The following is a 21,858-nucleotide window of genomic DNA, read 5'->3' as shown; positions in this document are numbered from 1 at the left end:
AGTTTATATTTTAATTAGTTTGCCACTGTTGCATACCCAAATCATATTTCTGCCAGCACACCCCGGTTAATGGATCCCAATAAATGAAATGTACATTTTGAAAATTGAGCAGGCACGCTTCCAGAATAAAGGCCCAGTTAATCAAACGCGGACACTTCACTCATTGATTCCCCGCAAGTCAAGTCGACTTCTGATACCGCACTTCCCTCTCATTCCCCCGCCAGCTATTCATTCCTTTTTATTTGCATGACGGACTCGGCGCAGGAACTGTCCTATTTATTTCTCGTTTTTTTTTTCCCCCTCCGACATTGTTTGCTTTTGTCGGTACATATCCTGTTGTTTTGTTTTGAGAGTGTAAAGGTCTTTGGGAGACTGAGACAGCCGTATCAACCCTGTTTAGCATAAAGCTTGTGGCTGGCCCCCGTCCGTGCCCTAATGAAAAGTAGAAGATAGGCTATGCTTGTCATGCTTGGCTAGCCCTGTGATCGGCAGACTGTGGACAGTTACTCCGCTTGCATGCCAATTAATCTCAGCCTCTGAATTTCCCACCGTACCCTGTTTTATTCAGTGCTTTGTAGAAAGAAAGAAAAAAAAATTGCATGAGGGTTGCTCTAAAACAAATAGTCATCAGAGCAATACTTGTTGGCTTTACGTGCACGGCACAGACCTCATCTGGTGGTTTTATAGTTAAACACAGATTGCTGAATTCACTCAGCATGCTTGCTTCAGATATGGACATTAGAGTGTAATGGTTTTATTTAGCTGCAGATAAAGTAAGGCAGCAGGAGTCCCAGTTGTGTAGGATTACAGCTTTCCACGGACTGTTAGATGCCTCTCAGGATCATATTTTCCACCTTTTGATATGGTGCATTGGTTAAAGGGCACTTTCAGCCGTATTAGCATGCCGCTCAGGCAGCCGCTGAACATTATTATTCCCTTTTATTTATGTGTCAAAGCAGTGGGAGGAACTTGGATCACGGCTCGGGCTCAAACGCTCCTGGCTCCGTCTCAACAGACAGCCTGAGTATCTTTAAATGGCCAGTCATCACCATCGGGGAGCAGATAAAGATGGATTTCAGATGAAGATTCATCGGGTGAAAACAGACCTGAGCTTGCGGTTTGTGGCCCTCATCACTCATCATCTGCTACATGCTTACACGGAAATAAATAAGAAAAAAAATAAATAAATAGAAATCCGAAAAGTTCTCATCCAGCTATTTTACAAATCAACAACGAGCTGACAAAAAAAAAAAATGAAATAAAAAAAACAAAATGAAAAAGCCCATTCATCATTAATAATAGACATGTTGGCTAAGCTCACAAGGCAAGTGAGGAATCCAGGTTACAATTTATGGGATAAATATTTCATCGCTAACATCTGTCTGTGTATTCTGTGCCAGCGTGTTTTGAAGTTCTTACAAATGAACGTCAAACGGAAAGTAAGTGAACAAGCCGTCGAGGGAATGGAACAAAGACGCAACAGCGGTGAGGGGAGAAGGAAGGAAGGGAAGAGGGGGAGAGAGAAGAAAAAAAAACTGAACAGCAAACAATTTTCCTCGGCTCGTCACACAAATTAAATATGCAGCTTGGTGGACTTTACAGCGTTGCTCTTGTGTAAGGAGAGGGGGAGAACGGGGGGTGCGGGGGGTGGTGTGTGTCCTCCATCGCCCCCTCACTGTTGGGGCCCTGCCACCACTTGGACAGTACTCACATTCTTCCACAGCTTATCCCAGGGCTCTCTCAATTAAGCGCTAATAGGCAACCACACAAAGAGATCTCATTTTTTTTTAAGTGCAGGGAAAAGAGGGGGCTCGCTGTGTTTACATCCAAATTATTTTCGGGCTCCTTTTTTTTTTTTTTTTTTCAGCATGGTGACAGGAAATGCCCACCTAATTGCCCATACTGTTTCCTATTTCCTGTTGTGTTTGTCATTTTGGATTTGATTACACCCCGAGGACACCCCCCCACCCCGTCCTCCTCTCTCCCTGCTCTCCACAAGACAACTGTCTGCTCACTTGAACATGGTCAATGGGAGAGCCGCTGCACCTAAGATGGGACATGACAGCGCTGCTTTGACAGCCACTTACAGCCACGGAGCGGAGGTCAAAATGTCAAACGCCGCCGTCTGACAAATTCTCTTCTTTTGACTTTTTTTTTCTTTCTAACATCATGCCATTTTTTGTGAGAAATACCAATAAGGGAACAATTCAAATTAGCACCGGCTTCCTTCCTCATGCTAAATAGCTTCCACTGGCTGGCATTGTATAATCAAGAAGAGAAGAATAACACAGGGCTTGAATACAAAGTGCCTATAGCAAAGCACCATACTGGGTAGAGACTAAAGCAGTTGCCACATCAGAGCACGTCCATATGAAATGAGTTACTGATGGGGCTGTTTTTCAGCTTCGGAGAATATGGCACTGAATCAAATATCCACGAAACAGAGGCAAGCCCCCCTCCTCCTGCTCCTCATCCTCCTCTTCCGCCATTAGCACCATCACCGCAACCAAAAAAGAGCCAAGCAGGCTGTGCGCCCCGGCGTTTGCACTAATGTGAGAGGGGGGAGGAAACTGAGAAAAAAAAGTGTTACATCTGATGTGTACGAGCATCAAGATCTCTGATGAATTAATTCTGTGTTCTTTCAGCGACTCATTTGTCGAAATCTGGTTAGAATGTTAACATTAACGTTGCAAGTGACTTCTTCCCTTTTTTTTGTCTCTCCACTTTCCAAGTCCTCTGCATATCCACTCCAGTGAAGCATCCTGAGCAGGTCACAGACCAGGTGTTTACCTTGAATCAATGAATGAATATAAATGGAAAAAAAAAAAAAAATGAATATCACCAGCCTTTGCTTTCTGGTCTTCCCTAATCTGCCTTCCTTAGTGTTTTCAAATTTACTATGTTGTTGGCCGTCGGCGTTACATGGAGTTGTGCTATTTTGCTCGCAATCAAATCCCAGAGACACTTCAGCTTGCTTGAAAACAAAGTCAGCGAAGGTCATGTCTGAAATGCACTGAACACCACTCCAAGTTCAGAAGCAATAAAAGAGTTTTTTCCCCTCATCTGCATGCTCTCACTCTTTCCAGGGAGAGCTTTTCTGCCACAGCGGCCACAAGGACAACTACAAACAGTCGCAATTTAAATATAGCCAGTTACGTTGGAGTAAGTCAGACAAATAACCTCGGCAGAAGAAGTAAATATTGTGGGACGGAGTCAAGATTAAGATAAACTGAAATACTAGGAAAGGTCGAGTGTGTGCAAAGTTAGTGGAAATCTGCAGACAGGCAGCAGAACAATGTCACTGTGAGATATGTTGACGGGTGTGTGTGCAGGGGGTGACGGTAAAACGGGTAAGTATCGGGTAAGGAACAAGTTCAAAATACTTTGGCTGTGCATTTTAATAACGTGGTGGAGACACATACACAACGCATGCAACATACAGTTTGGTATGTTTAAGTACATGCAGCAGGGTTGTACTTACTAACATACTTACAAATTAGGCTTCTGTGCTAAAGTGTGGTGGAAGCTATAGTTATACATTTGTACAGTGCTGGCATAAATTTCAAGGAGATTTATCTGTGGTCAAATGAATTAACACAGTGGTGATTGAACCATTTATAGAATTACAAATTTGGACGTCTGTGGAGACTTCCCTCCTCAAAAGTTGGATAAAGACACGTGTTCCCATCATATATCTTGCATGAGACTGCAGGCATAGCTAACGTTTAACTGACAACGTTGCACAGATGGTGCTGTTCAGATCTCTGAGAAGCGCTGTCCAAAAACACAACTGCAATCGCCACCTATGGCCACAGGTGCCGCCAAAGAGAGCAAAACGGAGGACACTTTTTACCTCTTGCAAAGGGTAAGATTGCTAACTCACTTATGTTATCGTATTACCAGCATTTTTACACTAACATTATTTGTGTGAGGGGTGGTTTCTGAGTGACTTTACTTATTTATTGCTAATGTCCCTTGTGGAAGCTAGCCTCTTTATTGGAAATTTGAGCATGACTGCTTGAAACTAATGTATAATCGTCACTGTGACATCACAATGTTAGCTGGAGGCAGAACAGAGGAAAGCTTGAGGCGAACACTGTCACTTTCAACCATGAAAATGTCATCTGTATTTTTGGCTGCTAAAACCAAAAAACCAAATACACTAACTTGAAGTTTTATCACATATCAGCCACTGACAATCGTAGACAACTTTGGTTTGACTTCGGCGATTAAACAAAAGAACCGGATTGAGACAATCAACGTGCACACTTCATATCAGTTAAGATTAATATGTAATGCATCATCAGTTATGTTTTGGGTTAAACTAAATTGTGACTGAAATTACGTTAAATTAATCCTTATTTAGGGGATTCTTGTTACATGTTAATGCTAATGCTAACCGCTAGGTAATGCAACATTAGCTTTGTGTTTCAGAGGTTTCCAAGCATAAGTTGCATTTGCTCCTTTACCGTCCACAGTGGTTGTAATATCTGTGTTGGAAAGCTCGGTTGATAAAGTCAGTCCCTCTGTGTTCATATGGACAAAAGCATCGTTGCACATGTCCATTGAAGACACTGTTATAGGTATTTTGTATACTTTCAATTTTTCTTTTGTGTGGATGCTGGGTTTCTCAATTATGTAAAGTTAATAATTATTTGGGGGATTCTTGTTACACGTTAATGTTAATGCTAACGGTGAGCTAACGCAGCGTTAGTTGCGTGTTTCAGCGGTGTCCAAGCTGAAGTTGCATTTACTACGTTATCCTACACAGTGTTTCCACTTGCTTCTTGTAATATCTTTGTTGGAGAGGCTTCACTTGATAAAGACAGACCACACTTCATCTCCTCTGTGTCCTCCTTTGATCAAATTGTCCATCCAGTGAGTGAGAGTGTAGGGGTCGGTGACTAGTCCCATCAGTCAACTTTTCAAAATAACACTCACGGTCTCGGGAAGTGAGTGTATTAGTATATTCTCTAAAGTTTGCGTTTTCCTTGTCTATTCTTGCCAAAACAGTCCATTGAAATATGCTAATCATTGTTTACAGGCTACAGTGTTTGAGATGTTTTGCATCCAGTTAAGCCACGCCCCTCACAAAACGTCAGATTGTTAACAAACCGTGAAACACTTCATATCTTAATAGTTAAAGTGTTCATATATAAACTACCATAGCGTTGGGTCATCCGAATATTCACTCTTTTCCAGTTTACTTGGAACAAAACCTGCTGATCTTTGGCCCCCTCCTCTGACTTTTAATTCCTCCAGCTCAATTGCCCCTGCCTTCAAAACACTTTGTTTTGAAGCAATTCTTCTGCTTCGATCTGCCAGAAAAACAACCAGAAGATTTGTTTCCCAGACAAGACCGCCCCTCCTCACCCCACTGCACTACTTTTGTGCTCTGGTGGCTGAACCAATGGAGAATGCACCATTAAATCATGTATCGGGGTAATCCGGAATCGTTTTACAAGTCGGCTTTAAAGAGCACCGAAACTGGCTTTGCTGTTTCGCCACGGTCCTGCACACCCCCACCCCCACCCCACCCTCTCTCTTCTGTTTTCCTTTCTGTGTATCCTGGGAACCTGGAGAAGTAATTACATCATTGTGACTCTCCCTTTCAGGCCGTCCGATTGGTTTTGTGGGAACCTCGGTGCAGGAAGGAAGGGACTGCAGGTGTGTTTATAATTAGGACAATAGAATGAGCAGAGGTGCTGTGTTAATGTTCTACATGTGGTGCACACGGGAAGGTGTTTGGCGTGATTGTTCGCATGTGTTTTTCTAGAGCTGCCATTGATGATATCAGTGTATCTTGTTGTGCTCGGCAAAGCATTTTAACTGAATGAAAACAGCCAAGGCAGCTCCGGCTGAACCAAATCAAAGGCGAGAGGTCACATGTGTTTGGCCTCATTAACTGACTGTTAAACATTTTCTGTTATTGTGATTCCACCCGGGTTGTTTTTTACATTTGTTTCTCCATCTAGCTCCCCCCGTCCCAAAAAAACAAAAGTCCATAATCTCAAAGGCACACTTGGCCAATGTGCAGACCTGTCCATTAGCTACAACTTGCAAACAGCTATTGTAGCAGCACAGCATGTGGTACACTCAGAGGCGGTGTACTGCTGAAAGAAAAAAAAAAAACAACACAAAAAATCCAGACTGACACAATTTCTCTCTTTTGTTCCCTCATTCTCTCTGTGTGTGATATATTTGTTGTGCTTGTGAAGTGGAGTCCCCGTGCGACTGGCTGCTGTCTTGGCGTGAACCCGCTGCAAGGAGAATAAGCAGCAGTTTTATTTATAGATGACTGCCTGGCGAATACGTTGTAGGGATGCAAAGCACACCTGTCACTTTATATGTGATACGGGGATCAGAGGAGGAGAGGCCGGAAATAGAAAGACGCTTTGTGGTTTTGTAATTTTGTAAATTGAGATTCCTTTATCTTAGGATGCTGTCACACCTTGTTCAATGTTCCAAAACTGGGAGCTCCTATCTCCCATTCGCCCGAGGTCGGTTGGTTTGCAGCGAGAACACACATGGACTGATACTTCCTACTGTTTATGTGCATATACTCACCATAATATAAACAAGCAATTTAACTGATCCGTATTTGGAGGAGAAAGTAACACATGAACAAGTTGTTGTAGTGTGTAGTGGCAGCAGTAGTGTCTTTTCTCATCGTATACATTAAAACATAGGTCTTCAACAGGGGGTACTGCAGGGGGGTCACAAACAATGTGAAATTTTTTATATACATTTATTTTTATTTTCCCCCACAAATTTAAATTTCTTTAAATACACATTAATCCAGCATACTTTAGTAAAGGGATAAGGGATAGCTTAATATTGAATGCGAAATGAGGCCAGGTTTAATATATAGTAGGTCGGGGTCCCTGCTTAATAAACCCCTGCATTAAAACATTGTTTTCAACATGCAGCTAGTGAAGCAGCTTTAAGACCCTAGGGTCGGAGGTATGCACCGCCCCCACAAATTAGATGGCTTAGGTGCCTTGGGCTAACACCTAACCCCCAATTTACTCACTTGCTGCATAGATCATAGCCCACTCCTGTGAGTGTACACATTGCTATGTGAACAATTGGACGGCAGCAAAATAATTTTCCCCCATGGATAAGCATTTATTGCCAGCATGCTCCATTCTTATTTATTTTTTTTTATTCCTCATTTTGCGAAATCCAAATTTCCCCCAACTGGCAACCAATCACAAAACCTTCTGCAAGCATGTAGCATTAAGGGCGTGTCAGAGCTTTGCTTTGATTTCAACGATAATTAAGGTTAAATTCAAAATTGGGACATACACCAATCGGCCACAACATTACAACACATTATGACAGGAAAAGTAACTTGGATGTTACTTAGACGTGTAGCACCCACCTAGATCAGACTGGAGACCCCCACCCCAGAGCAATGACACTCCTTTAAAGAACAGCACAAGGTGTTGACCTGGCTTCCAAACTCCTTAGATGACAAACTGATAGAGTGTCTGTGAGCTGTACCGGAACAAGCCTGATCCACAGAGACCCCTCCTCTGAACACATAGGACCCAAAGGACCCCCACTCACGACAGAAAGCCCATGTCCATTCTCTGATGAGTCAGAATGGTTTTGGAGGCACAAGGGAGACCTACACAATATTAGGAATGTAGTCATGTTATGCCAATCAATGTAGTGTTTCGTATTGTTCAGTGAATTAGGATGAAATATAAAAAATATTTCAAATATATTTGAAAGTCACCATAGAAAATTTAGTGTAAAGTATAGTTAAATTAGTCTTGTAATAAAAATTGGACAAAACTCTCATAAAAGTATGTGACCCAGCATCAGGGCAGAGAAGGAGTGTTGTTTTAAAAAGCCGGAGATTGCCCTTTGAAATTTATTGGCGTCGCAAATCGATTCTGACAGGTAGTTTCACAAGGTTTATTTTCCAGTATGTACATTGAACCGCGGCGTGGCCCCTGCCAAACTTACTTTCAATTTGCTCAGTTTCACTCTGCTCACTTGAGGTCAGAGCCTCTCAGCGGGGGAGAAACCCAGGCTGCGAATCTTCCATCTCTCGCTCTTTTGCACTTCAAAGTCTCACTGAGCACCTTGAGATCACCAACTCTGCATCTCAGATGGAGAATAAAAGGAGATACATTATGCTTTGAAGAAATTGATCCCCGAGGATGGCAAGCTGGATGTCAGCCAGTGTGGTTATGATAGTGTTATGGTTCTGGCAGGCTGTATTTTTTTTCTTTTTTTCTAATCCTATTGTGAAAGCAATACTATTAGATCTGCTATTACGAGTCAATGATCTTCGTCCCCGGTGTTGCTGCTGTGTTGATGTGTTTCTGGATGTCATCTCATGCAGAAGGGAGAGGCTGTCTGCAGTCATATTTCGGGACGCTGCAGAGATTTGACCCAATTTCTTTTTAAAATAAACACCGCTGCCTTTCAGTAAATCCACAGTGCTCCAGGTATAATTAAATTAAAAAATGGTAGGTTTTTGTCCAAACTTTATTTCCCCAAGCCTAGCACCAAACATCTGTGCTTATATCTTAAAAACTGCAAGCATGATGCGAATTCAGCAGTCACTGTGAATGGGAAACATGCTTACCGCTCAGTGGAGGGGGCAGAGAGGAAAATCCTTACTCCTGACACGACATTATTTCTATGAGTCTATTAGAAAATAACAGCATTTGCAAAGACGGGGGAGGAATACATTATCAGCAGTTAGGCTGAAATGACAACACACATTATACGCCGATTAGTTTACACAGGGCAGCTAATGGATGCAATCACAGCGCATTAATAAACAAGACACTTAGCTTTGTGTCTACCTGAAGAGCCTCATCAATCTTTCATCCAGATAGCCCAGGTCCGATATTTTGACTGCCGGAGGGGGGTGCGTCTGGTCGCTCTGTTTTGTGTTGGCCCCGGCCGATAGTTATGCAGAAGTAAATGAAGGCGGAACGAAGGCGCAATCAGTAAGATTATTCTCCCTGCCCCACTGCACAAAATGACCGTCATATATCTGCAGGAGTTGATAGAATTGGGGATCAATAGCCATGAATCAATGATTACATTGCCAGGTGCTTTCGAAAACTTCCCCCACCCCTTGACATCCTGGCATATTTTCAGCCGCTCGAAGGCTGAAGAAACCGGTTGTATGAAGACTAATAAGCTTCATCTTCAAGTCGAGGAAGGCGAATGGAAGCAAATGCCAAAGCCGCATAATTACCGCAGTATTTAGCAGCATGATATACGACCAATTTACAAGATGTTTCTCTAATTAGCGAGCTTACTTGTCTTGCACATTGTTTCCGTCAACTATTGGGCACCATACTGGAGCTGCAAAATGACAGGAGGAAGTTATCCACTGTAGAGAGGGTGGGTGGAAAAACAGCAAAAAAAAAAAGAATGATGACTTCTATGAAGTTCCCAAAAGCCGCCAACAAATAGAAACAAAATAACCAAATGCCATCAGCGAAACTAAATGTTCTAATCAGACATGGATAGAAGAGCCTGCAGCATTGTAGTGCAAACAAACAACAGCACTAAAAGCATCAGTCATGCAACGCCCAGAATGAAGTAATTATAACTCTAAATTTCACTGTGTTTGTCTCAGTTCTCGACCTGGGTGTGTCAGGCTCTAGTTCTGTGAATTGTTTTTAAGACCATTGGGACTGGCTTGGATGGAATCAATTCGAAACTCGTCTAGGGGACAAGATTCCTGAGATGTGCCCTCACCATCACTAGGTTTCTCCATCATCTCTCTTCATATTACTCCATCTTCATGTCTTCAATCCCTTCCCATCGCCTTGGACCCCTTTTCATCCCAATGCCTCAACACTTTTTCATCCCATCCCCTTCAACCCTTTTCATCCCATCCCTTCATCCCCTTTACATCCCTTTTCATCCCAATGCCTCAACACTTTTTCATCCCATACCCCTCAACCCTTCTCATCCCATCCCCTCGACCCCTTTACATCAATTTTCATCCCAATGCCTCAACGCTTTTTCATCCCACACCCTCCAACCGTTCTCATTCCTCCATCGACCCGTCTGCCGATAAACATATTTGCATCAGTTAAGGCGTGGTCTGTGTTCATGAAGTGTCAGTATATTCAAATCGATTTCACACGGCACACAGGAAGCGTGGCCTTATAGTTTCGTATTCCCAAGTCCATCAGCAGAAAGGGAAAAAAGTAAACTAAACTAGCGCAGCAAGGGATCAATCTGCCACTTGGACAATTAATCACCTCCAAAAATGCATGTTTATCATTTGTCCGTTAACACTTTCATTCTGATGGATTGCGAGCATTACGGCCCTGCTTCCGATCTGATTTGTATTCCTCGCTATGCTGATTACAAAATTACACTGCTGATGCATTGGTTTTCTCCCCACAAGATTGATGGCAACGATGAATAAAAGGGGAGAAATCAGTGGACAAAAAAAAAAAAAAAACTAGAGGAATGCTTAAAAACACAGAGATTGCTAAATAAATGCAAAGGTGTGAAATAAAAATGGAATGATTAAGCAGCTGATGGAGTAAGTGACAGACAGGAGTCAGACAAACAGGTGCACAGAGCTGGATGGCAGCATTGGCAGAGGAGGGGGAGTTTAGCAGGAGTTTTTTTAGGCTCCTACTCCAGTATTTTTATTTTATTTTATTTTTTTTTTTTGTGACTTGGGGGCGTATTCCCTGTGGTCTGCAGACAACCCCAGGCTGTTCTCTCAACTTCACCAAGTCTCTGTCTGTCTCTATCAGCCTGGGATCAGGGCTGCTCCAAGCTTCTGTGTGTGTGTGCGCGTCTGTGTGTGTGTGTGTGTGTGTGTGTGTGTGTGTGTGTGTGTGTGTGTGTGTGTGTGTGTGTGTGCCCACGCTGTCTGTTGCTTCAGTAAAACCAGCCAGAGCAGACTGGGACCAGTGGGAAATTGACAGACAACACCAGCTCACAGGCACACAATAATAATGCAGCAACAAACACACCATGCAGCGCACTGGCACATGCACACAGGCATCTTGCGGAGTAGCTGTGTGCGCACACGCAGCTAGATGCTCCCACTCCCGCGTGCTGACGCCCACGGTAGGTGGGTGTATGCACGTGTTCGCGCCAGGCGGGGAATAGCGTAGCCTTCCCCTGGGTGCCAGGTGCCGACAGGACATCTTCTGCTGGAGGCAGTTATCTGAGGACGAGCAGAACAAGGAGGGGGAGGAGGGGTTTTCACTAGAGTGTTGTCTGCTGCAACATGCAAAGACAAAATCTGTGCATGTTAAGTATGCACTATAATGTCTAACGAAATAAATAAATAAAAAACAAACGTATTGATGACTAATCACAGGATACAAGCTGTCACCAACCAAGTGAATCTGTGTATGGTATGTTTTTGTACTCTTAGTCAAAAATGGGAATTGAATTAGGAAGAAATGAAGGTGGAAAAAAAAACAGGTCCTGCTCAGTGACATTTTTTTTTAGGCCTAATCCACTTGGACAAGGCAACAGCCACATGGTTGAGGGAAAGATTGTGGTTATGGCAATGAACTGTTGTATGTGTAAGGTGTGTAAATGTTACGTACGCAATCTAATGCAGAGGAAGGAAGCGCTTATATTTTGTTAAAAGAACTCCAACTCCAACCAGACACGGCTTGCTTTCTTTAAAAAACTATAAAGGTCATCAGGATTCATTCATTCTTATCTATTTCATCACCTGATCTTCCCTGGAACTCTGCTCACCTGTTACAAATCAGCTCATCAGGCCCATCAGTGTATATACACCCCTCCTCCACTGACACAGCCTGTGCCAGGTCTTATCCTGGAATCACTTCTTGCCTGTTTTTCTGAGTATGCCTCTGTTTTTTTCCCCCTTCTCTCTCTGTTTTGTGTTTCCCTGCCTGATTCCTTCAACCTTGAGATTCTTTGAATATAAGTGAAGTTGTTTTAGACTTTTACACACTCATCCTTTGTTTTTTGCTTGCGTGTCCTCGAATGAGTCTTGACAAGGACTAAAAAAAATAAAAGGAAAATGATTGAAGAGGAATGTTTGTGCAAATGTAACACTGGCTTTTTCCTGCAACTGCTGGTCCCAACACTCATACAGAATTTGCGCTAATGCAGAACGGAAACCACCATCATTATGTTGCATATGCACATTCACACTGAACCGTAATGCCTACCGAGCCACAATAACAACATTTATTGGTAAAGTTAATTGCAGTGCTGCACATCACAATACTTGAAGCTTTTGTACAATTAAGAGAAGCTGCTTAGGAAAGTATAAACTCAGTTGCAACGATGCTGTTACGTGTGGACATTACCATAAGTGAGGCAATTAACACCCTTAGTGCGGCAACCAATGCTCGATGGGGTTGGCCACCTCTACTGTACTCTTCCGCTGTATAACATGAATTCCGTATTTAGATTGAATTATTTTTAAATCCATTAAAGGCTCTCCGGTCTCAGTTCCTGCAGCCTAAATCAATATCCATTCCCATTTGTTCATATCATATAATTTCAGTGGTACAAAGCTCTGAATTTCACTGAATGTAACTGGAATTCTAAATATCGTGCAACCACACATTCATGTAAACTGACCAATCTGAAGTGTCTTTACAAGCTGCTCGATAGAAGACAATATTGTGTTTGTGCATTAAAAGCATCCCGGAGAAGTAAGCTTCTCGCTAGGAGTTTGTGTGATTAGCACCCCTCAGACACTGTTTTCACGGATCCATGTCAGCACTGCGACTATCTGCGGTTGTGTTGTGTGGGATTACGAAGATAGACGAGCCTGTGCAAGATTACAAAGACGCCAAACACGGCGGAAGCCTGCTCGCTCTCCGTGGCATCCTCCTTGTTTATGTCCAGGAGGTGCGGTGGAGGAGCAGGCAGCCGGTGGGGAATCCTACACGCCGGTGTAATCTGGGCTCTGTGCTAAGACACAGTGTATGAAGGACGGGTTTATCTCTGGAGGGCTCACTGCGAAACAGCAACTGGGAAGAGAAGGGCCGGGGGTTCAACCGTTGAATGGGTCTTTTGTGGAAACTGCGTGTGTTCTGCGACGCATTTACACCTCAGGGTGGCAGAGTGAAAAAGATTTACAGGGTTGGCTTGTAAACATGTTCAGAATTTTGCATTAGCTTTGGTATATTCTATAGCGATCTGCCATTAAAATATGACCCCTGACGGGAGAACTAAATAACATTGACGGTCTTGTGACAATTCAATGCTCATTTCATGTGGATGTGACTCAAACATGCAGCACCCACCTAGACCAGACTGGGCAACCCCACCCCATAGCACTGACACTCCTTGCATTTCACACAACAGGAAAAAATGGCCATTCACTCAAACATGTTTCGTTTCCACCACTTCTTTTTTGTCCTTCCTGTAACCTCATAACATCTCCTGATTGGAGGCAGAAAGAATTCTGCGCACGTATGTGTGTATTCTTACATCCAGAGAGAAACAGTAATTATCAGGGGCTAATCATCTCTTGTTGAACAGATCATCAGCGCTTTACACCACCCCTTTTCAATCCAATTTAAAATGCCCTCCTACAGGATCAAACTGTTCCACTTGAGTTGTGAGTCATTTTTATTCCATTATTCTGATTACTAGCTTAATACTAGTGCCTCTGTAAACACAGCCATATATAAAAGTGATAATTCTCTCATCTAGCTATAAATCAAAATGCCAAACTACTAATTTAAGGTTCAGAACAACACGCCCCTGCACGCCACATGGTAATCAAGGTAATTTTATGACATACAGTAGGTTGTGTTACACTGGCGTTTTTGTTCAAAACCTCCGGCACAGCTTAACTGTACTTGCCTGAGCTTGTGGGAGCCCTTTTTTGTCATGTTTTCACCTCCTCTCCCCAAGGACTTCTCAACCCCACCATCAACACGGCCCCATCCCGGCAGAGAGAGTGTCGTTTCCCCTCCCGTTCCAGTTTTGTGTTACTATATTTCCTTTTTTTTTTTTTTTTTTTTCTCCACGCACAAATCCCAGCTCAAGGGCGGATCCCTGCACAACAATGGGCCACGGCGCTATCTGTGTTTTAACTGGCTCTGCCGGAGGAACTCTCTGGATCGCAGCCAAAACAATTCATTCACACGGAGTTCCTCACACGCCCATGTTATTTCACTCCTTTATTTTGGAAACTCAACGGCATGGCCTCATTCATCACTGCTGGAACTGTTGCAAATATTTTCCTTTTTAAAGCTGGCGTATAATTCACAGCTATATATTTATATATATATATCACATATAAATAATTCAACAACAAGCTATTACATTTGTTGTTGGTATTCGGTGATGATGACAGCCATCATGAAAATAACTGTTATTTATTTTTGCACCCACTTTAAGTTCAGCTATGGGATTATGTTTATCCTCTGTTGAATCTGCATTAAACTGGCTGAGTTCAAGCAGTGATTGTAAACACTGCCGTCTGTTATCCAACCCTTCCATTTCTTTTAATCAAATCTCTCCATTCGGAGCTCCCGGCCTCCTCCTGTGTTTCTGCTTCTGTGGGCAGAGAGATACATCTTGATTTCATAATTAGTTTGTTGTCTCATTCTCAGTCTCTACCTGCCTTCCTGTGCACCCCCGAACACACACACTTTTTTTCTTCTTTTTTTTTGTTATCAAGCGTTGGCATCATATGCAGCAGAAGTTAATATCACTCCGTTATATATTTCTTTTTTTTTTTTTTTTTTCTGACTCATGATGGTGATGAGCCACAGACGGTCTGGCCTTCATCTAAAGATAAACCCGGAGATAGAGCAGTGTGTGGGAGTCTTTGTATCTGCACACACCCATACAAAAGTCGTGCCGCTATCAGATTGAAAGGAGGGACCGCTCAGACACCTGGCAGCCCACTAGCATTGTAACACGTCTCAGACTTTATGCCTTCTCCGATTAGATAGCGCATGACTGACCAGTTGTAGGCCTTCTCCTCTTAGTTACTGTTGCTATGTGTGTTAAACTTTATATTCTATTACAGCGGAAGATTCACCTCAAGCACGTCTTCACCTAGTTTCAGTCTCTTGACTTAAATGGGGACAGTTGCTAGTACATTTTAAATGTAGCTGGCTAGCTCAGGCTAATTAGGTTCTTTTGCATTAATACTCCAGCCAACTGTGAAACTGGAACCAAGAATGTCTTATGTGCATTTGATGGCCGGTGTGGTTTATATGATAATGCTACAAAGGCCGAGGTAAAAATTCACGACACATGGCTCTCATCTCCTCCAGGGGACAGATAAGGTTCTCTGAATCTGCTCAGCCTGATGGTAATCTAAATGATGGTCAGACCTTGCATTAACATCTGACTGGGGCGATCTGATCACAAGTTGCCAACTTTAATACCTGTGTTCAAACCTGGCATTAAAATGTGTCTCCATTTAAACACAGACATCATTTGGGTTCACGGCAGAATATTATATCCGCTTCTGTCTGTTCCGGATTGTTTTCCACCGCTGTTTCAGAACCACAAACAGCTGCTGCATGACTTGGGGACATGAAACATATTTTGGAAACAAGCTGTGAGTCTCGTGAGTCAGGTTATTGTTCACTGATCTCCTCCCTCACGTGAACTCTGATTAAAGCTCAAACCCCAACAACTTCCTCAGGCACTGAAATTAAACGGTTGTTTCCAATAATAAAGTAAGATAAAGACTCATTATTGAGGAAATATGTGACTTCACTCCGTGTGGCTTCTTGTACATCAAATGTGATCGCATCAATAATTAACCACATGCCGATATGTTTCTTGATGACAGATTCACACACCGCCTACTCTGTAACCTAATTAGCTTGATTTATGAACAGACACCTTTTCAGGTGATCACTTACAACAGTTTTGCGTGAGTGTGCGTGGGCTTTAATGTGACACAGGACACACCAAAGGAATGTAGTCAAACGTGTCCCCGGCCACTTGAAATGTGTCGTGGTATAGAGCCAATGGCAACCCAAGGTCTGAACACGGCCTCACGTAACCCCATCTGTTCTTGTGCATGTAACAACACATTTCCATCAGCGCAGAGAATGAGAACTAACTGCGTTTGGCAAACGTGATGAGTTCAGCTGAGGTTGCAGCAGTTTAAAAGTCAATTCATCGATCCCGCAGCTGTGGTCTGGAACTCTGCAACTGCAGACACGCTCCTTAATGCAGTCACACATGTACGCTATAAAACATTACGGTAAGAAGTGGGATCTGCTTTTTATAATGTGTTCAGCTGGAGCATGTGAAAGGGAAAACCGTATGTACGTCAGGATGGCGAACGCGGCACATACTTGCATCCAGCTAAGCCTTTTGGCACATGTTCAGCCAGATCGATTGCAGCATAGACTGTTTGCTTGGTCTCAAGTTTTGGGCTGCGCACAAACGTCTGCAGGGCAGTCAGGTGGACGCTGAAGTCAGATACTGCCCTTAAGCCTCCATAAGGATACATTCAGACTTAATAAAAATGTGTGGAAATATGCAATCTTAATCAACAAAAGGAGACTTGAGTTCTTTCTTATTAGCAAGCGGTAAAGATTATTTTAATTAAGGTGCCCAATGAGAGTCCTGGGCAATTACACACAATCATCATGTCCTCATATGAGGTCGCGCTCATGACAGGAAACCTCCTGGGGACTCTTGGTGGCTTTTGGTCCCTGGAAGACGAGGAGGGTCGCAGCAGTTTCGAACTGAAATGACAAATCTTAAATTCTGACCGCAACGGTCTGAATGCTTAGTTGGAAGCTCAAATAAATTAGAGGGAGCGTGAAGAGATGGCTGCAAGGTTAAGGGTAGTTTTCCTGATTGAACTAATGCTATTCTTCTTTGACAAGTCCGCTGAGGCTGCCAGGTGCCAACGCTGAGGAGTACGACAAAACAACACCGGGTTGTTTGGGGGAAAGGCTCAGACATCATCCTAGGAGATCGGTTCATCATAAGCTGTGTGCAGGCACACATTCCTGTCAGATTACTTCATGAATGCCGTATTGTAGGACTCCAAGATAAAGTTTTGGCTGCCTTGATACTCCAAAACTGCTGTATTCTGTCGTTTTACGATCCGTGCAGTCTTTTCAATCTCAGCCTCACAAGTCCATGAATCTCTCACTGAAACTGGACTTCCTGGGCTGTATTTCATAGTCCGCTCATGCAGCCCCCCGTGCAGTTTCCAGTCTACAAAAAGAGTTGCTAATGACACCTTGAGGTGCTTAGAGCCCGTCCTAAATGAGTGTTTATGCTCCGTATTTTGCAAGTAACCTCACATTTCGTCCATCTGTGGTTTAGTGAGCACACTGGTGTTTTGCAGCTTTCATTGTCCATTTCACGCCCGTACTGTAAAATTTCACCGGTTCACGAGGGGGGATAAAAGAGACATGAATCTGGGAACTCTTGAGATGCCAGATGTTGCTCTTACATTCACACCCCTTTAACAGATGGAGAAATCCAAAGTTTGAGCAGAGTCTTTTTTTTTTTTTTTTTTTTTCTGCTCGGTGGATGCGTGCTAAAAGCTGGTGGCAGTGGGTAAACAGGATATTGTAGCCTGCATACCAGAATACCAGACATGATACCTTCATTCCACTGCTGTGCTAATTTAATCTCGGTTGCTATGGAGGCGGATGTCGCAGGTGCAAACACACATGATCACTTGTGTGACAGATATGACGGTGGCTTCAGGCTTGCTCAAGCAAACATGTATTTATTAAATTTACTGAATCAATTTCGGATACAGATATATAGTAACATTACAGTCAGTGTGCGACAGTGGTGGGGCCTAATTGAATTCCAGGATTATAAATCCATGTGAGATATGGATCCTCCACCTCAGCGTCTTTGATCTTGCGGAGTCTTCCATATTTTAGGGCCAGATTTATTAGAAAAGGATAATCTGTTCCACGGGCACAAATCATCTCTCGATGTCCTTTCAAAAAGGGCAAAAGTGATCTTAAAACTTCCTGTGTTGATTGGTTTTAATGAGCGTGTGACCTTTCAAGGAAACCCCCAACAATAACTGGGATGGCTGATTTAAACAGAATCCATATCAAAGAGGCCCTGGGTTGCAACAGTGAACGCCGCTCACCGCAGGAGGATGAGGAACTCATTATTCCGTGACTTACACAGAGCGAGAGGCTGGAGCAGAGAGAACTGGAGAGAAAAAGGGGAGGAAAAATGAGGGAGAGCAGGGGAAACAAGTGTGCGGAGAAATGGGAAAAAAAAAAAAGATTTTAAATGATCAAAATTCCAGTCACAAAACATTAGGGCTTATGCCGGGTCTTTTTACTCGGAGCAGACAAGGCTCTGCAACTGTGCCAGCTGCCAAGCATGTTGCATCATGAAAATACTCTAAAGCCTCAGAGGGAAGTGTTGAACAGTAGGAGGGATCTGAGCAGCATCAAGCCATGCACCCTGCTGCTCTGTACAGTGTGATTGCAGGTTTTTTGTTTATTTATTTATTTATTTTGCACGTTCTGTTCACAGCACATATGCTGCGCTGCCGGTTTGTCCTGAAGACAATTTGCGTTAAGGAGCCGTACAGGTGATTATCGGCGATAACGTTGCAGAATATCACGTGAATTATCTGCTATTGGGATCCTCGTGTGCATCAGTGCGCAAGGCTCGCCTCAACCTAGGAATGCAAATGGCATTTTGTGCATTAATCCGAAGCGCGGCGATTGAATTGCAAATGCACTAAAGTAACTGTTTTTAAATTCATTTAAAGGCTTTGAATAGTAATCCTTTTTCTCTCCCCCCGCACTGCGCCGCTTAACACAAAGAGTTGATTTTACCTCCTTTCACTTCATGAAGCACTGGCCAGAACTGTCACGTTAAATGTGGAGGGCTTAGAGAATGCTACATGCAGCACTTTAATACACTAATTCGTGAGGAATATGCAGGTGTTCTGTGTTATACTGAGCCGACTACAATGCGCGCACACGGGTCCTGTTCATGGGAGCTTTTGAAACATCTGTCAAACTGATGAGAGATAACAGAGATGATGTCATTACTTGGGCTCAGGAACAAAAGATTTACGATTCAGCATCGCATTGCAAAGTGAGGGTGTGGCCCTTAAAGATGGTCAAATGCTGTCCTCACGCCATGGTAAATGGCGATTTATCCACGCACACTCGGGGAGCAACTTGTGCTTTCAGTGTCTTGCTCAACGACACCAGATGCACGCTAAACATCTGGTTAGTATACAACCAGCTCTACCAGCCGCCCCATGCGTGAGGGAAAGGAAGGAAGGCAATGATGCTAAACTTTCCCAAGTTCCAGATGTCACTGGACGACTCAAGTTGATGTTTAACTCCACGTGAGGGCCAAGAATTTATAGAAAAAAAAAAAACTTTCCCAGTCATAATTAGAATTTTTACAAGTGCTAAAATGGTAATTAAATAAGTGGAGATCATTTGGAAGTTAAAAGCAAAAAGCACTGAGCTTGGGAGATGAAATATTCTCTCAAATAAGAAGTGAATTTCTGGAGCAGATGAAAGGAGGAGACGAGGACAGGCCCCTCCAGAGTCTAGATGCTGGTAGAGTTGCGGAGCAGATGGAGACTTTGGTTGAGACGCCCTGGACCACAAGAGCGAGATGGAGACGGGTGGGAGGGGGGCTGCACGACAGACGGTCTGAAAAGTGGCAGAATTGGAATGGATTTAAAGAACAGGGAAACAGATTATTGGGTAGTGACGTGGAGTTATTATTATTTTTTTTCTCTTTGAGGAAGTGAAAGTCACGAAGAGAACGGAGCAGCAGAAAATAGCCCGAACTAATTAAGGAGGAACAGCGACAGAACATGTGTTAAGCTCTTCCTTAATGAACTTTCACTTAAGCTGAATTTACAGTTCCGGGGACGTTCCGATAAATGAATCCTAAGAAGGGAATCGACTGGGTTGCATTGTGGGAAGTGTAGGTTTTGAGGAATTTAGCTCGTAAGTGGGGCTTAGCGTAATCTCAGCCCTCTGTGTTGCTTCCATTCATGTTTTAATGTCTTAGTGTCTCTTGTGAGTCCTCTAACTTCACGGAAGTGCAATAGGAATAACAGATATTTTGGATTATGCAGAATAACTCATTTATTTCCTGTTGTACAGTAAGAAAAAAAGTTATGTAACAAATCACATTCAACTTAACTCAACATGTTAAACTCCCACAACTAAAGACTCTACTTATGACAGGAAACAACACTGTTTACAGGAAATTAGATCATGAAAAATAGTGCTGGTGTTGATAATCTGGAACCTATATTAAATCGGTGACACACTGATGGTATGACTAGAGCTCGGTTTATCCCTAGACATCGTGGCCAAATTGCACATCTTACTGTAAATGTCACAGCAGTGTTGGTGGTCTGCAGCGTGGACACTCTTAGACGATGACACACACGAGTGAGACTGGTGTCTATATCTGTCTTACGCAGAACTGCAGCCCCGCGGCTCCTATTTTAAGACCCCCATCTTCTCTCTCTGTCTACAAGTTGCATAACAGACATGTGCTTCACCAACCTCTCATATCACTTATAGCGAACGGTGAATGATTCAGCGCGAGCAGCTGAAGACTGTTCACATGCTGCAGCGTGCAGGTTTGATTATACAGGGTTCTATGTGACTCTTTGATCCCCGGTGGTCTTACCTGCTTCTTTGATCATCTCTGGCTGCCCACCATCTACCAAGCTGAATAATAACACTTCTGTTCTGATGGTCAGGTATATATTTCACATATGGGTTGTAATTTAAACCTAAAACTTCTACACTCCATAATCTTCACCGCACAGTAGATTAGATTCGATTTTTAACATATTTTATTGCGATGAATACAAAATCATAATTAAATTCTGTCAAATTTCTATGCTAGAGGAGCGCCAAGAGAAATCAGCATTCCCTCCAGGACATGATGCTTTAAAATCCGCGAGTTTGCCGAAACTCCCGCATTCATCCATGTGATGGGATAATAAAAAAGTAAGAAATGCGTCGGGGTGAATGAGGCGAGAAGCAGCAGCCAGGGCCGGTATTTTCCCTTTTAACGGACACTTAAATCCCCTCACGTCTCCTCGGATGATTTGATTGCACACCTGGCAACTTTTATGACCTTTGCTTCCAACCAGGCAATATCCCGATAATGGTCCCTGTCTTTGGTTTTCCGGCAGTCACATAAACTTAGCCCTGTCACTCATGCTTTCGCATGGTTTGATTTGATATATGTAAGCTGAGATTATAAAAGACATCTGTGGCACAGTTTTATCCGTCCTGGGCGCGGTATATCAAGCATCTCTGAATCGGCTACTGACACGTTTCCTGACAGTGCAGACCGTGGAAAGGAGCCAAGGTCTGAACATGATGAGAAGAATGATCTTTTGACTTGTGTGGCACACAACTTCTGTATTAGTTTAGTCTATTAGTTAATAAACTCCAGCAGGCATTAAAAAGAAATGGATTTGGACGACAAGATGAAACCTCATTCATTCACATTAAAGTAACTCAGTGTTGCATTTGCCCAAAATCTTCTGCTTGAGGAACTTTTTACATGCTTCTGACATTTTGTACCCATTGACCATGTTCATTAGGGCCCAGCTAAGTGATTTCCGCAGACTGCATGTATGACCAACACCTCGGCCGGTCGAGCTGACTGACATGTTGCGGGATGGAAATATAAAGTTGCCTTGTTTCACTGGCTGTTGTGTCATAGCTGTCTTTTTACGGGCAGTTGTCTGGCTATAGCTCAGCAATTTCTAAGCCAGTGAGGGAGATCCACTCACCATGCCTTATTTACTTGTACTGTTGAATTAAATTATACGATAATTCCCAAAATCAGTTCATAAATTGCTTTTTTTTTTTTTAAATTGAATATGAGGTAAGTTTACTTTCGGAAGTATGC

Source organism: Mugil cephalus, chromosome 18 (assembly GCF_022458985.1).
Source record: "Mugil cephalus isolate CIBA_MC_2020 chromosome 18, CIBA_Mcephalus_1.1, whole genome shotgun sequence".
In the NCBI taxonomy this organism is placed as follows: domain Eukaryota; kingdom Metazoa; phylum Chordata; class Actinopteri; order Mugiliformes; family Mugilidae; genus Mugil; species Mugil cephalus.
Note: the sequence above shows the minus strand (reverse complement) of the source record.